The sequence below is a fragment of the Callospermophilus lateralis genome, chromosome 15, assembly GCF_048772815.1.
Source record: "Callospermophilus lateralis isolate mCalLat2 chromosome 15, mCalLat2.hap1, whole genome shotgun sequence".
In the NCBI taxonomy this organism is placed as follows: Eukaryota; Metazoa; Chordata; class Mammalia; order Rodentia; family Sciuridae; genus Callospermophilus; species Callospermophilus lateralis.
This window is the reverse complement of record NC_135319.1, coordinates 88,512,856-88,526,759: the sequence shown is the minus strand read 5'-3', so window position 1 is coordinate 88,526,759 and position 13,904 is coordinate 88,512,856. Positions and strand designations below refer to the sequence as shown.

Here is a 13,904-nt window from a genome sequence, read left to right as displayed (position 1 = left end):
CTGCGTCTCTCAGGCCCAGGGGGCACTGGGTCTTCAAGCCTGGTTCCCCCACTGTGGATGGCAGTTGCCGTGGGGAGACCACAGCCCCCTGGATTTATATTCGGGGTGTCTCTGGGCTGGAAGAACTTCAGCACTGACTTGTGTTTTGTCTGGAATGATGACACCAGGCACCTCTTCAGGGGCAACTTTAATTACTCTACATTCTAGAACAATAGTAGAAAGGACATTTAAAAATTGACAAACATTGGACATAAATGTTTGGTAGGGCATGTGTTTTAGATCGTCTCAGATGACCATGTACTGCATGGGGAGATGTGGCCAGTATGGAGATGGCATTGGATGGATTAGGAGCTGGCTAAGTGACTGTCCAGAGGATATTAGCCCATCATTCACAATGACTGGACCTGTGTTGGGCAGCTGGGCTGCTGCTGCTAATGCTGCTGGTGCAGGGCTGTGTGCATGGCCTCCTGCTGGCCCCCGGTTTCGTCAGCTGCTCTATGAAGATGTAAAAAGGTGTCCTGAACATTTCCTGGCAACACAAAGCCAGGGGATCACTATGCTCCATGCGACACAAGCTGAATCATGGAGATTTCAGCAGTTTGGATCAATAGGCCAAAGCTAACAAGATGAGATTTAGTGGGATAGATATAAAGCAGTCCTGTGCTTAGGTTAACATACATACATACATACATACATGCATAAATGTATGTTTCAAGTTCTGAAAATATTTGCTACTGATTTCATTTCAGTAAGAGCCCCGGAGACAATGTGGCTGCTGAGATAGGTGAGAGCCACCAAAATGTCTGTGGGATGGTGCAGTGGGCCCTGGACTGGAGAGGACATTCTTCTGTCGTGTGATGACCTGGCCAGATCCTGCTCTTTGTGCACCAAAGCTGAGAACCACCGCCGACTGTGTTCTCATTGCCATCCCTGGGCATTCCTTTCCTTTCCCATCAAACAGCGACCTCCCTGGGGTCAGGGTCAGAGTCTTTTTATTTTATTTTATTTTGTAACACAAATCAAACCCAGGGGAATTTAACCACTGAGCCACATCCCCAGCCCTTTCTAATTTTATTTGGGACTGTTAGTCATACATCACTATGTCTGGCTTAGGGGTAAGATCTTTTTTTAAAATTTTATTTATTTATTATTTTAATTAGGTATATATGATAGCAGAATGCATTTTGATTCATTGTACACAACTGTAGCACAGCTTTTCATTTTTCTGGTTGTACATGACGTAGCATTGCACCACATGTGCAGTCATACATGTACCTAGGGTCATGGTGTCCATCTCATTCCACCATCTTTCCTGCCCCCATTTCCCCTCCCCACCCCTCCCTCCCCTTTGCCCAAAGTTTCTCTATTTTTCCCACACACCCTCACCCCACATTCGGCCTTTGGTTTTTTAGGATTGGCTTACTTTGCTTAGCATGATATTATCCAACTCCATCCATTCACTTGCAAATGCTATAATTTTATTCTCTTTTAATGCTGAGTAATATTCCATTGTGTGTATATATATATCACAGTTTCTTTATCCATTCATCTATTGAAGGTTGGTTCCACAGTTTAGCTATTGTGAATAGAGCTGCTATAAATATTGATATAGCTGCATGACTGTAGTATGCTGATTTTAAGTCCTTTGAGTATAGACTGGGGAGTGGGATAGCTGGGTCAAATGGTGGTTCCATTCCAAGTTTTCTAAGAAATCTCCATACTGCTTTCCAGAGTGGTTGCACCAATTTGCAGTCCCACCAATAGTGTAATTTGCAGTCCCACCAGTAACTTCACACCTTCTAAAATAATGACCAGGCTACGCCCACTTTTTACCTGTAGGTCTTGGAGATAGCTGAATGTCTCAGTGCTGACAAGACCTTCAGAATTGGCCAGGTTCATCTTTTGGGTTCATGGTGTCTGAGGATCTTCATTTTACAGACTTGACATCACCTTTGTTGGAGTGGGTAGTGCCATTCCCTTCTGTGCCTCATCCTGCAGAAGCAGCCCAACCTGCATGCAGTACATTAACACAACAATGAGCTCATTGCTGTCATTCTATTCCCTGATCATTTACCCAGAGACATGTAATTATTTCCACATTGCAATTGACCCTGGAGTTAGAAGTGAGCAGCATCTTCACCTCTTTTGTAGTTGAGTCACAGAGCCCAACAATAAACAAATTATCACCAAAAACAATAACTGGGTGACAGTTATGCACAAGGCCAAGGAAGGAAAGTGCAGGCCCTTGCCTGTCTGGAGAAGGAGGGCGTGGCATTAAGTAGCATTTCAGCTGTGCATGAATGGGGCCAAGCCAGGTAAAGAGGAAGAAGGGGGGGGGGGAGGAGAGAGAGAGAGAGAGAGAGAGAGAGAGAGAGAGAGAGAGAGAGAGAGAAGAGCCTGTGTAAAGGGCCTGAGGGAGGAGGAAAGAGCTTTCCAGAGACTAGGAAGGGTGTTGTGCTAGTGAGCAAGGAGGAGAGTTGTGGGATAGAGAGGGAGAGGAAGCCAGGCCCTGCAGGGCTGTCCGCACCTTGAGGAGGATGTTTTTCACAAGGACAGTGGTGCACCCAGAGGAATGGCCTATAAGCATGGCAATGATGTGCTGAGATTCAGTTTTTAAAGACCGCCCTGGGTGCATGGGAAGAGCAGGTTGGAGGAGGAGAAGAGTGGATGTCCTGGGCAGAGCGAGTGGCCGGAACAGTGGGAGTGTGAGGAAAGGTGTGGATAGTTTAGAGTGCCCAGGAAGCAGCGGGGACAGAGCGTGGTGAGGACGGAACGGGGGTGGGGGTGATGGAAAGGAGATGTCAGGCATAGTTCCTGTGCACTAAACACTGGGAGACGTGTTTCACCAGAATCAAGAGCCCTGGAAAAAGGACCAAGGTTTTGCCTTTGAGCAGTGGCCAGGGACATAGAGATGTGGATGGGATGGTGGTGGCCAGGTCCTGTGCATCTTGGAGCAGGTGGAAATTTGGGCCAAACAGAATCCCTTATGGAGGGGGTCAGTGGAGGGCTGTCATGTGCAACTATCAAAGTGGCATCCTTGTGGGGTCTTGGTTGTCTGCAGCTGACCTAAGTTTAGCAGTGGCTAGTGACTGTGAGCTGGAGAGCAGCAGTCTGCAGTAGGTGGACCAGGAGGAGCGTGAACAATGGCCCTGAGGTAGCTACAGAGCAGTCACAACCCAGGGCAGTGGATTGATTTAATTTCTAAGCCGGGTCCTCAGCCAGGGCTGAGCCTCCGGTCTCCAGCTCCCTGGCAGCCCCCCATCCCCTCTTTCACGTCTTTCCTGGAGTCTGAGTTCATTCTGTGTGTCATTTGGAGGCTCCTGAGGTCCTGGGAGTCTTGAGCCTTGCTCCTGGACCACCAGCACCGGCATAAGGACCTCTTGGGGGAGCTTATTAAAAAGGCAGACACCTGGCCCCACCTCTCTGTTGACCCCAAACCCCCAGCTGTAAAGCCTGGGGATCTGTATTTTTTACAAATTTCCAAAGAAATAGATTCTCATTTTTCTTGGAGGGCCCTAGCTACATGTGGCAATTTAAAGTAAAGTTAATTTAAAATAAAATTAAAACTTCAGTTCCTGGATTGCTCTAGCCACAATGCAAGTACGTGGCAACCACCGAGGGACCCTTCCATCGTCTCGGTAGGTATTTTGGGCAGCACTGGGACTGGTTGGGTAATACCAGCCCATGGATCCTTCTAGTGTGGGGTCCTGTCTCAGCAGAAGCATCAGCTGTGGGAATGTCCTTCCTACAGGGAGTGACCACGCCTCCCAAGGCTTCCCAATGGCTGTGGCAGTGATAAGCCCTGTCCTCTGCCCTGGGACCACCTCTGCAGTTTGATAAGTAGAGGAAGGCCCAGGAGTGAGTGCTGTGAGCGGAACTGTCCACAGTGGAACTGAGGCCAGCCCCACGGACTTCAGCCATCGTCCAACTGGACAAGACTCCTTTAGATTTAAGTTACAGCCTTAACATTTAAGATGCCTTTAATTGAGCTAGATTTTGTTTCCTGAATAGAGCTGAATTCCCTGAGCTCTTCCTCTCGCCTCGGATGGTGCAGATATTGGAAAAGGGCAGAGCACCAGTTTTAGAGTTTTTGTTCTCCAGCCTGACATAACCTGGAAAGTGCCTGAGCTGGCTGAGATTGACCTTTTCAAAACAGTGTTCCCCCGTTCCAATTTGAAAGGAGGGCTTGCGGGTGGACCCTTCGAGTTAGCAGGGCCTTGGAAGGGTCACTGACACGGAAGTGGATTTCCATTCCTACCATCCCTCACATGGCCGTGGGTTGCTGAGTGGACCCTTGAGACTCTCTTCCGGTGAGAGTCTCCCGTGGCCTTAGGATCGCTCTCCCCAACCCTGCACAGTGGACGTGCAGGCCACCGTGTTAATGGTGGCCTCTCTGTAACCTTTCCTGGTTGTTACTTCTGACTGTGTGACGCACAAGACTTTCGTGATCCCTGAAGACAGTCACACTTGCTCTCCGCTGAGCTTGAAACGCCAACATGATTTTACAAAGTTTATAGACACGGATTCTGCAGGATTCTTGTGATATAATGCCACAGGAAACCAACACTTTGCATGACTTTTTTTCTGAAATGTTTATTTCAAACTCATTACCCTGAATGGAATTGGAGCCCTTGTCTGTTGTTGGCCATGCTTCACGATGTGCTTGGAAAAACTCAATCTTGGCAATTATGTCTCTGTTTTTTGGATTCCTTCTTACTTGTTTCTTATTTATACTGAATGTTCGTGCTTAATTAGTGATGATAACGAGCTATAATATGAGGTTATTTACCAATCATCCTTCATTACACATGGACAGTGTGTGGTGTTCCTTTATTTCTGGTTGTAAATAGCCTTTGTTATTAGGCTGGACTCTGTTGGGGACTTGAACAGATATTCACACACCAGTGTTCATAGCAGCATTATTTACAAGAGCCAAAAAGTGAAGCAACCCAAATGTACTTTAACAGAGGAACAGATAAACAAATCATGGTTGTACATTCAATGAAATATTATTCAGCCTCAAAAAGGAACAGAGGAAGCTTTGGCACATGGAGCAACACAGATGAGCCGCCTTCCCTGAGCAGCTGTCGGCACATGGGACACAGACTAACTGCTCTGCAGGGCCCTCATTCTCTTGTGCTTTTAGGGGCAAAAGCATCCCTGCATTCTGCATAGCTAGACACAGAGGCCGCAGGGTCGGAACAGGACCAGGGATTGTTGGCAGGAAAACCAGGGCTCTGAAGTGGAGCCTAGATGTAGCCTGTCCTGGGAGGCTCTGTCCACGCACACAGTGATGGCAAAGTGAAGAAACTGTTTAATTCAGGGAGAAGGAAAATGGGATTCGATTCCTCAAAAACCAGTGGCAACTAGGCACGGGGACGCATGCTTATCCCAGCGGCTCAGGAGGCTGAGGCAGGAGGATGGCAAGTTCAAAGCCAGCTTCAGCAATGGTGAGGTGCTAAGCAACTCAGTGAGACCCTGTCTCCAAAATACAAAAAGGGGCTGGGGATGGGGCTGATCAATCCCAGGTACCAAAAAGCCAGTGGCCTGGGAAGACACAGCGGCGACCACACTTACCCAGGTACCGTGAGAAGAGGAAGGAGGGTTCCCTCCACCGTGCCATCGCGTGCCCACGTCGTCTCAGCACAGGGGCGGTGCACCGTGGGATGAGCTGGGGTGTGAGTGCAGAGCAAGAGCCTCTTTATTTTTTTATGATTTTCTTCCTTAAGAAAACCATGTGGGCAGATAGAGGACCATAGGAGACCCCACCCCACCCCGCAGCAGGAGGGTGATTTCAGGAGATAATTTATTTACATAGAATTATTTCCACAGCCCTTCTAAGGCCACTCCTTCCGTTCCAAGCGGCCTGGCGGATATTGCTGGCCAGTCTCATGATTGTCTTTGAAGCTCTGACAGGCTCTGGTGGAGATGGCCTCTGTGCAGTATTAGTCGCCCAGCAGCAGCCATGGGACAAGTAGGCTCCAGGGTGGGACGAGGGTTTTATGTGAGGCTTTCACAAAATTAAAAAAAAAACTATTCCTGTTTTCAGTAAAGTCTTGATGGGTTTGTGCATTCACGTCAACAAAATGTATAGAGTCAGGTAGGTTAAATAAATGTAAAATGTCATTAAGATTTTACTATATTATCCCCCATAATTTAGTAAATATGTTTAGAATTTTGGGCCAAATTTATTGTCTTACAAATAAGATGATGATTGTGATTGGATTCCACCACTCCTTATATTCTATAAACACTTCACCCAAGAGCCTTGTATTTTCACACTGGACCATAGATCACCTGTACAGATGTTATACAGACTACTTTATATTTAGAAACATTAGTTATTCAAGACTTCAGCTTTTTCCCAATACTTTTGCACGTAGGAATCTATGATCATTGACGTAGAGGACAATGTGTTATTAAATCAGTTAATCAGTTGACTGATTCCTGATCACATTATAGAAAAAATCCAAAGTTGCTAAAATACACATAAATTAATTTCCTCCACATACGTAGCATGTCCTCACTGACAAACTAGCTCTCTTGCATTTTTCTCTGTTTTCAAAGCAGTTGGTAGAAATTCTGAAGATGATCATTTGAGGAAATACACTGTATGCTCGTAGTAGCTTTACATTTTTTTTTTAAGAGAAAGGAGATTTATGTGGTGTAAGGGAGAAGCCTTGGGCCAGGGGAAAGACTCATGCAGTCTCTAACACTGGTAAGTTATGTGACTTACAGGACCAGAGGGGTTGGAATTGGCCTCTCTGGTCCTGAGTGCTCCCATCTATAATCTGAAGGTAAGTTCCAGACCTGGACCAGACACCAGTCGGGCTCACTGGACCTCGTTGAGGTCGACAGCCTCAGGAACTTTCTGCCTTGGATATGCACTCGCCTCTATTACACTGGCAGATACTGTACTCAGGACCTCCAGGAGGACCCTGTGGCACAAGCGGTGTTTAGCCATGGAGACCTCCCAAGCTTTCTTATTTAGTTGTATTCTAGTGGACCAGCAAACCCCGCCTGGTGGCCCCTTCCATGTGGTGCTGTTCCCTGGAGACCTAAGAATGGTGCAGAGCACCCACAAGAGGGAAGTCTCTGCTGCAGGATGCTCCTGGCTGACACAAGATGGGAGGGAGGCAGGATGATAATTGCCAAGGGAAGACAAAGCCCCTTGTCCTGAGCCATAGATGGCATTTGGTGACTGTTGGAGGGTCTTCATGACACTCTGATACATGATGGCAACCTTGACCTCCTTAGAAGCCCTTGATATCATTTAAAGTACAGTGGGGGCAATGGGAGAACTGGGGGGTGCCCCAGGATGCTGGCTGCAAGCCGTTTCCTTAGCGGGTTATGAGGGTGTGGGCCGTTCATCTCCGGGTTCCTTTTCTACATTCTCCTATATGTACACAGTAGGTCACAAAAATAAACACCGCTGTTTCTTGATGGCCAAGCCTGACACAGTTTTCTGTCCACAAAGAGCGATTGTTCTGCTCCCTGGGAGCACTTGTTTCCTTCTCCCCTCTGACCTTGTTGGGTAGGAATCCAGAGGGACGTGTAGAGGATGCTGTCGTTGGAACGAGTTTAAGGAAAGCAACCACGTTTGGTTGCCAAAGACAAGACTTGGCTGAGTATTTCGATGAGTTGGCGTCTTTTTTTGTATAATCATTGGTATCGAAATTTTATAAGTGGAAATAGAGAAAGCACACACAAATATTAGAGAGCGGGACTTTTCAAATGAATTTGTAATTAAGTTTCCATACCTACATGAACATACATGAATACACTCACATTCTGTGTCTACTATACACAGTTACATAAATGTGCATTTTGTGCTTAAGAGGCAATGTTTCATTTTATTAGGTTGAGCCAGTAAACAAAGTGTTATGTTTTAAAAAATCTGCTAGTTCAGGCTATACCTTAAGTGACTTTTCAAAAAATTCTACAGCAATGCAAATTTGATTTATTTCCTAAAAATAATCTATAGCTCTCTATTTAGAAACAGATATTAGGGCTTTTTAGAAGCAAAGACTTGAACATTGATTGCCTCCAACGTTTAAATGCTGAATGTTGAAAATATGTTATCCTTGCTTACTGACAGAAAAATGGATTTTAACCTGGGGTGTTTTTACATTTTATTTTTGCATTTGACATTAAATTTCTTGACGCTATACTACACACTCCGTTTATTTGCTGGTATTCATTCATCAGTTGGCAGGGCTCCTGCTCTTCTCAAAGCTTAAATCCGTCCCTACTGCATAGAACAGTAAAGGACTGGCTTGTGGGGTTGACTAATCAAATACCATGGTGCAGAACTGAAATTAAGATTTCGATTAATGTTATGGGAAAATTAGATAAACAATATGTGAGTCTTCCTCTCCCAATAATTTTTGTCTGCCTTTTTCTCCCAAGAATTGATTAATTCTATGAACATCGATGTAGCAGTGTCCCTGTAGCATGCTCTTTTTAGGTCTTTAGGGAATAGACCGAGAAGGGGGATAGCTGGGTCAAATGGTGGTTCCATTCCCAGCTTTCCAAGAAATCTCCATACTGCTTTCCAAATTGGCCGCACCAATTTGCAGTCCCACCAGCAATGTACAAGAGTACCCTTTTCCCCACATCCTCGCCAGCACTTGTTGTTGTTTGACTTCATAATGGCTGCCAATCTTACTGGAGTGAGATGGTATCTTAGGGTGGTTTTGATTTGCATTTCTCTGACTGCTAGAGATGGTGAGCATTTTTTCATGTACTTGTTGATTGATTGTATGTCCTCCTCTGAGAAATGTCTGTTCAGGTCCTTGGCCCATTTGTTGATTGGTTATTTGTTTTCTTATTGTTTAATTTTTTGAGTTCTTTGTATACTCTGGATATTAGGGCTCTATTTGAAGTGTGAGGAGTAAAGATTTGTTCCCAGGATGTAGGCTCCCTATTTACCTCTCTTATTGTTTCTTTTACTGAGAAAAAACATTTTTAGTTTGAGTAAGTCCCATTTGTTGATTCTAGTCATCGATGTTCATAGCAGCACAATTCACAATAGCAAGACTGTGGAACCAACCTAGATGCCCTTCAACAGACGAATGGATAAAAAAAAAAAAATGTGGCATTTATACACAATGGAGTATTACTCTGCATTAAAAAATGATAAAATCATAGAATTTGCAGGGAAATGGATGGCATTAGAGCAGATTATGCTAAGTAAAGCTAGCCAATCCCTAAAAAACAAATGCCAAATGTTTTCTTTGATATAAGGAGAGTAACTAAGAACAGAGTTGGGAGGAAGAGCATGAGAAGAAGAATAACATTAAACAGGGACGAGAGGTGGGAGGGAAAAGGAGAGAGAAGGGAAATTGCATGGAAATGGAAGGAGACCCTCATGATTATACAAAATTACATACAAGAGGAAGTGAGGGGAAAGGGGAAAAAAACAAGGGGGAGAAATGAATTACAGTAGATGGGGTAGAGAGAGAAGAGGGGAGGGGAGGGGAGGGGGGATAGTAGAGGATAGGAAAGGCAGCAGAATACAACAGACACTAGTATGGCAATATGTAAGTCAGTGGATGTGTAACCGATGTGATGCTTCAATCTGTATACGGGGTAAAAATGGGAGTTCATAACCCACTTGAATCAAAGTGTGAAATATGATATGTCAAGAACTATGTAATGTTTTGAACAATCAACAACAAAAATTAAAAAAAAAGAATTGATTAATTCTTTTGGCCTTTTTCTAAGTACATTCTTAATTGCTTTGTGCTTGTCATATGTGTGCGTCTGCACCTGTACATACGCATTTAGCTAAATGTCCCTCACCTGCTGTGTGATTGCAGTCTTGGTGTGGTCTGTTCTGCACAGAACCTTCGGGGACATGGTAGAGATGACATCATCCCTGGCAGTGCCATAGTGACCCACTTTCTCCTAAGGCTGATGGTCTTGAGATCTGACCATCTGAACAGCAGACCTTCTGGTGTGGAGCTGTCACCCCGTGCTCCGCAGCTTCCCTGTGTTGTCCTCGATGCCTGGCAACGGGCACGACCACAGGTATCAGCCTCTTCCATTTTTCCAGCCTGATGAACTTAGAGGAAGTCTTCTTGGTGCCCATATAGAATTTCTAAGTGTCTGGAACTGTCCCAACAGCTCTCTCTTTGGACTCTGTTGAAAACACTCCTCATGGCAACCCCAGGCAGAAACAGAGATGAATCTTTAAAATGCAAACATATATTCCCAGTGACCTGTGAGTACAGATAATTCAGCCTGCAGCCTGGAGCCCTGGCTCCTGGTCATTGGCCCCGTCATCCCAGGACAGATCTGGAAAACAGGTGGTGCCTCTTCAGCCTCCCTCCATGGTTAGTTAGTGCATATGGCAGAAATGCTGAGGCCGTTGTAGGCAGATGGGATCCAGGTGTCACTTGAGGTGGTGGCTGCCCTCACAGGCAGGGCTGTTATCTCAGCAATGCCGTCTCTGCTTCCAAAGCCCAGAAATGATACTTGACAGACTCAAGTTTCGTGACTTTCAGGGCCCAGACTCACACTGATGGACACCTGAACCTGCAAGTGCTCTCAGAGGCCCCAGGCAGCCATGGCCATGATCAGGGCCAGAGCAAAGGGCGAAGGACCCCCATTCGGAGGATGTGGTGACAGTCCGGTGGTGGGTGACCTGCAAGCCCTGGAGTGAAAGAGCCACCCCAGAGGTCCCTCCTCACTCTCTCCTGGTGACCTGGTCAACCACTATGCTCTCCTTAGTTTCCTCCTCCATAAAATGGAAGTAGCTCCAGTGGAGCTGGCAAGTCCATGATGTCGTAGAGCGTTGGCCCGTATAAACCCGGCAGTCCTGCTTTTCCGTGTTGGGGACCGTGCGCTTCCTGTTTCAGTCAGGGAAGCCCCTTCTATTCACAAGTCCCCCTCTGGCAGCAGCATTCATGCCTGCCAGGCCCCTGCTGGCTCCTGAGGTAGACAACCCTGCAGCCCACCCTGCATTCAGACCCTGCAGGCAGCTCTTTGTTCAGGGAGACGGGTTTCAGCGAGCCTCCGAACACGTTCGTTCTGTGTGGGTTTGGCCAGCTCGACTTGCAGAGGAAAGGCCATTCCCTCTCCTCCTCCTGGAGGCCCCTTCACGAGGGTGTCCATTATCTCTGCATCACCAGCCACGATTTTACCTGGTCTTCCAGGCACTTAGCGCGTGATCGCAGGCACAAAGTCAGGGCCCCACAAGTGTCAGCTGGTGCTGCTGTTATTAACTCGGCCAGTGTTTCTGAGCTCCTACTGTATACCAAGACTTGTACAACAAGCTGGGGTACAGGGGGGAGCAGAGGAACAACAGGCCTCGATGCCAGGAACTCGCAGGCTGGCGGACCAGGGAGGTGCCAGGCAGACAGTCCTGCCGTGCTGGTGGCACCGTCATGGACACGAGATGTGCTCATGGGGTAGGAGTCCAGACAGCTGGAGAGACAGGAGGCAAAGCTGGTGGCACTGGCATCCTGGCAGAGGGGGGGCTCCAGGCTGGGCACAACCTGGGTGAGAGTGAAAGGGCAGCAAAGAGCAGGCACACTGAGCCTTGGGCAGGTTTCAGCCCACACTGCACCCTGGGCAGCCCTGCAGTGGTCAGGGAGGCAGCAACTGGACAACAGGGACATCTTAAGAATGGTAACCTGGTGAAGCCCAAGGACCAACCCTGACGGCAGACGGAGTCATGGTGGTTAGAGATGCTTTCAGCTTCTTCTCTTTGTGAAAATCAGAAGACCATCTTCTACCTGACTCTCATGGCCTGCATCTGAATGTCCCCCAGAAGCCCGTGTGCCTAAGGCTTGGTCCCCTGTGCAGCAGTGTTCGGAGGTAGGGCTCCCGGGAAGGGACTGGGTCATGGGGACTCTGACTCAACAGTGGATTAATCCATTGAGGCCGAATGGACAACTGGGAGGTGGTGGAATCTGTAGGCAGGTGGGGGCTATAGGAGCAGGTCACCAGGGGTGTGACCTTGGGGACTTATACCTTCCCCTGCCTGCTGCTTGGCTGCCATGAGCTGAGCAGCTTTCTTCCATCATGAAGTTGTACCTTGCCTCAGACCCCAGGCAGTGAGCTGGCCAACTACAGACTAAAATTTGAGCTAAAATAAATCTTTCCTCCTTTCAGTTGTTCCCATCAGGTATTTTGGTCACAGCAGTGAAAAGCTGACTAACAGTGACAGTGCCCTTATTCTTGGCAAGCACAGTGGATGCGGTTCTTTCTAGCTGTCCTCAAGCATGATGCTCAGAAGGACACCCCACATTGTGCAGAAATCCACAACCTCTAGTTGAAAAATCACCCGCTGCTAAATGCCTGCCATTATTTGCTCTGCCAGGTCTCTCCTGAGTCAAGGACTGGTTCATTTTTTAAAAATTCTATATTTATATATTTCTATCTTTATCTTTGTTATTACCTCTATAAAATGAGGACAGTTATATTTCCTTGCCCATCTCCATGGTTGATGGATGAAAGTTATTTCATGAAGCTATCGCAGTACTTTACATGCAATGTAATTCTTAGGTGATTGCTATGTCAGGTCACATTTTCTCATTTTTCTTTTATTTTTATGGATTGAATTTTATTTAAAGAGTCAATAAAAATATTGCATGCAAGTTTTTAGTACAATATCAAAATACCACTTTTGAACACCTGAGAAAGTTAAGGAAAATAATAGATTCTCACGTGCTTGAGAAGTTCTTTATTCTAAGATTATTTGGGTCAGAAATGGGTGTTTTCCTAAAATAAGCTCAGCCCCTGCTTTCTCTAATTCAAGAGATCATCTTAATAGAAATGGAGCGTTTTGGCTTGAGCCAGAGGTGATGTCACTGCTCCAAGGACCTTTGTTTAAGTGTGTCTGGTGGGAAGGTTGGAGTGGACATAAATGGTGTTAGGGTGACATCGTTCCTTCCCAGTCCTGCCTTTGGAGAGCAAATTCTGCAGAGCATGTTTAGGGTTAGGTGGCTGCTGTCCATGGGAGTGAATGCCAGTTGGTAGCCCAGATCAGGAGTTGTAAATGTTTGGGGAGAAAGTGTGGGAGTGGGAGTTGTGGCCTTGGGCAGGATGCAGAGGTAGGCTGGGGAGCTCTGGGTGGCTCCCAATGCATGGGTAGCTGCTAGAGTGGATGAGCACCTGCTGTGAGGAAATAATAAAGGAAATCCTTTTATTATCATTATTATTGTGGTTAGTCCCTCCTCAAAGCTGTAGCAACAGTACTTGTTAGGAATGAATATGTTTGAATGGGACATAAAGATATAGCCTTTGCAGTGTTGGTGTTAACAGGAAAGATTTCTGGAAAAATCCATTATCTCCCTATCCCCAGTGACTACTAACCTTATCTACCTAACCTCATCTCCATAATTTTAAGGTCCTCTAGAGTGACCAACAGAAAATTTTCCTCTATTTGCTCAACATTTTGGTTAGTATACTGTTTCTCTGAACTGGGCTATTGTCCAGATAAGTGAAGCGGACCCCCTAGATTTGCAGTTTCCAAAGGAGAAGTAGGTGGAGGTGAGCAGGCTGACGGGAGCATAAGCTCTTGGAAGACAGGTGCCTGGCTGGCCCCTGGCTGCATGCCCAGAACCCAGGACAGAGCCTGGCATGCAGTGGTGCTCAGATGGTGTCCATGTTACCCTTGTAGAGATGACTTGGGGGGCTGGAGGGCCAGGCACTTGCCAAGTTCACACGGTTGGTGGTGGAGGTTGAAATTAAGCCACGAGCTCCAGATTGTAAGCCCGGAGTTGCTGTGTCCTAATGTATCGGATTTGGTGTTCACTGCTGTCGAATCCTGGACTCACAGTTAAGGGAGGCTGGTCGATCTACTTGTACCTAGGTGTCAGCATTGGCCGTCCTTGAGCGTCCCAGTTGATCTCAAGAGGCAGCAGCAGTGAGGACGGTGGTAGGGGACTGGACCA

General features: G+C 46.7%; 1 protein-coding gene across 1 annotated transcript in view; it reads left to right on the top strand.

The window, feature by feature from the left end:
- Nucleotides 1–13,904, top strand: part of Adam12 (ADAM metallopeptidase domain 12) — a 312,364-nt gene that overhangs the window by 95,741 nt on the left and 202,719 nt on the right. The window lies entirely within an intron of this gene.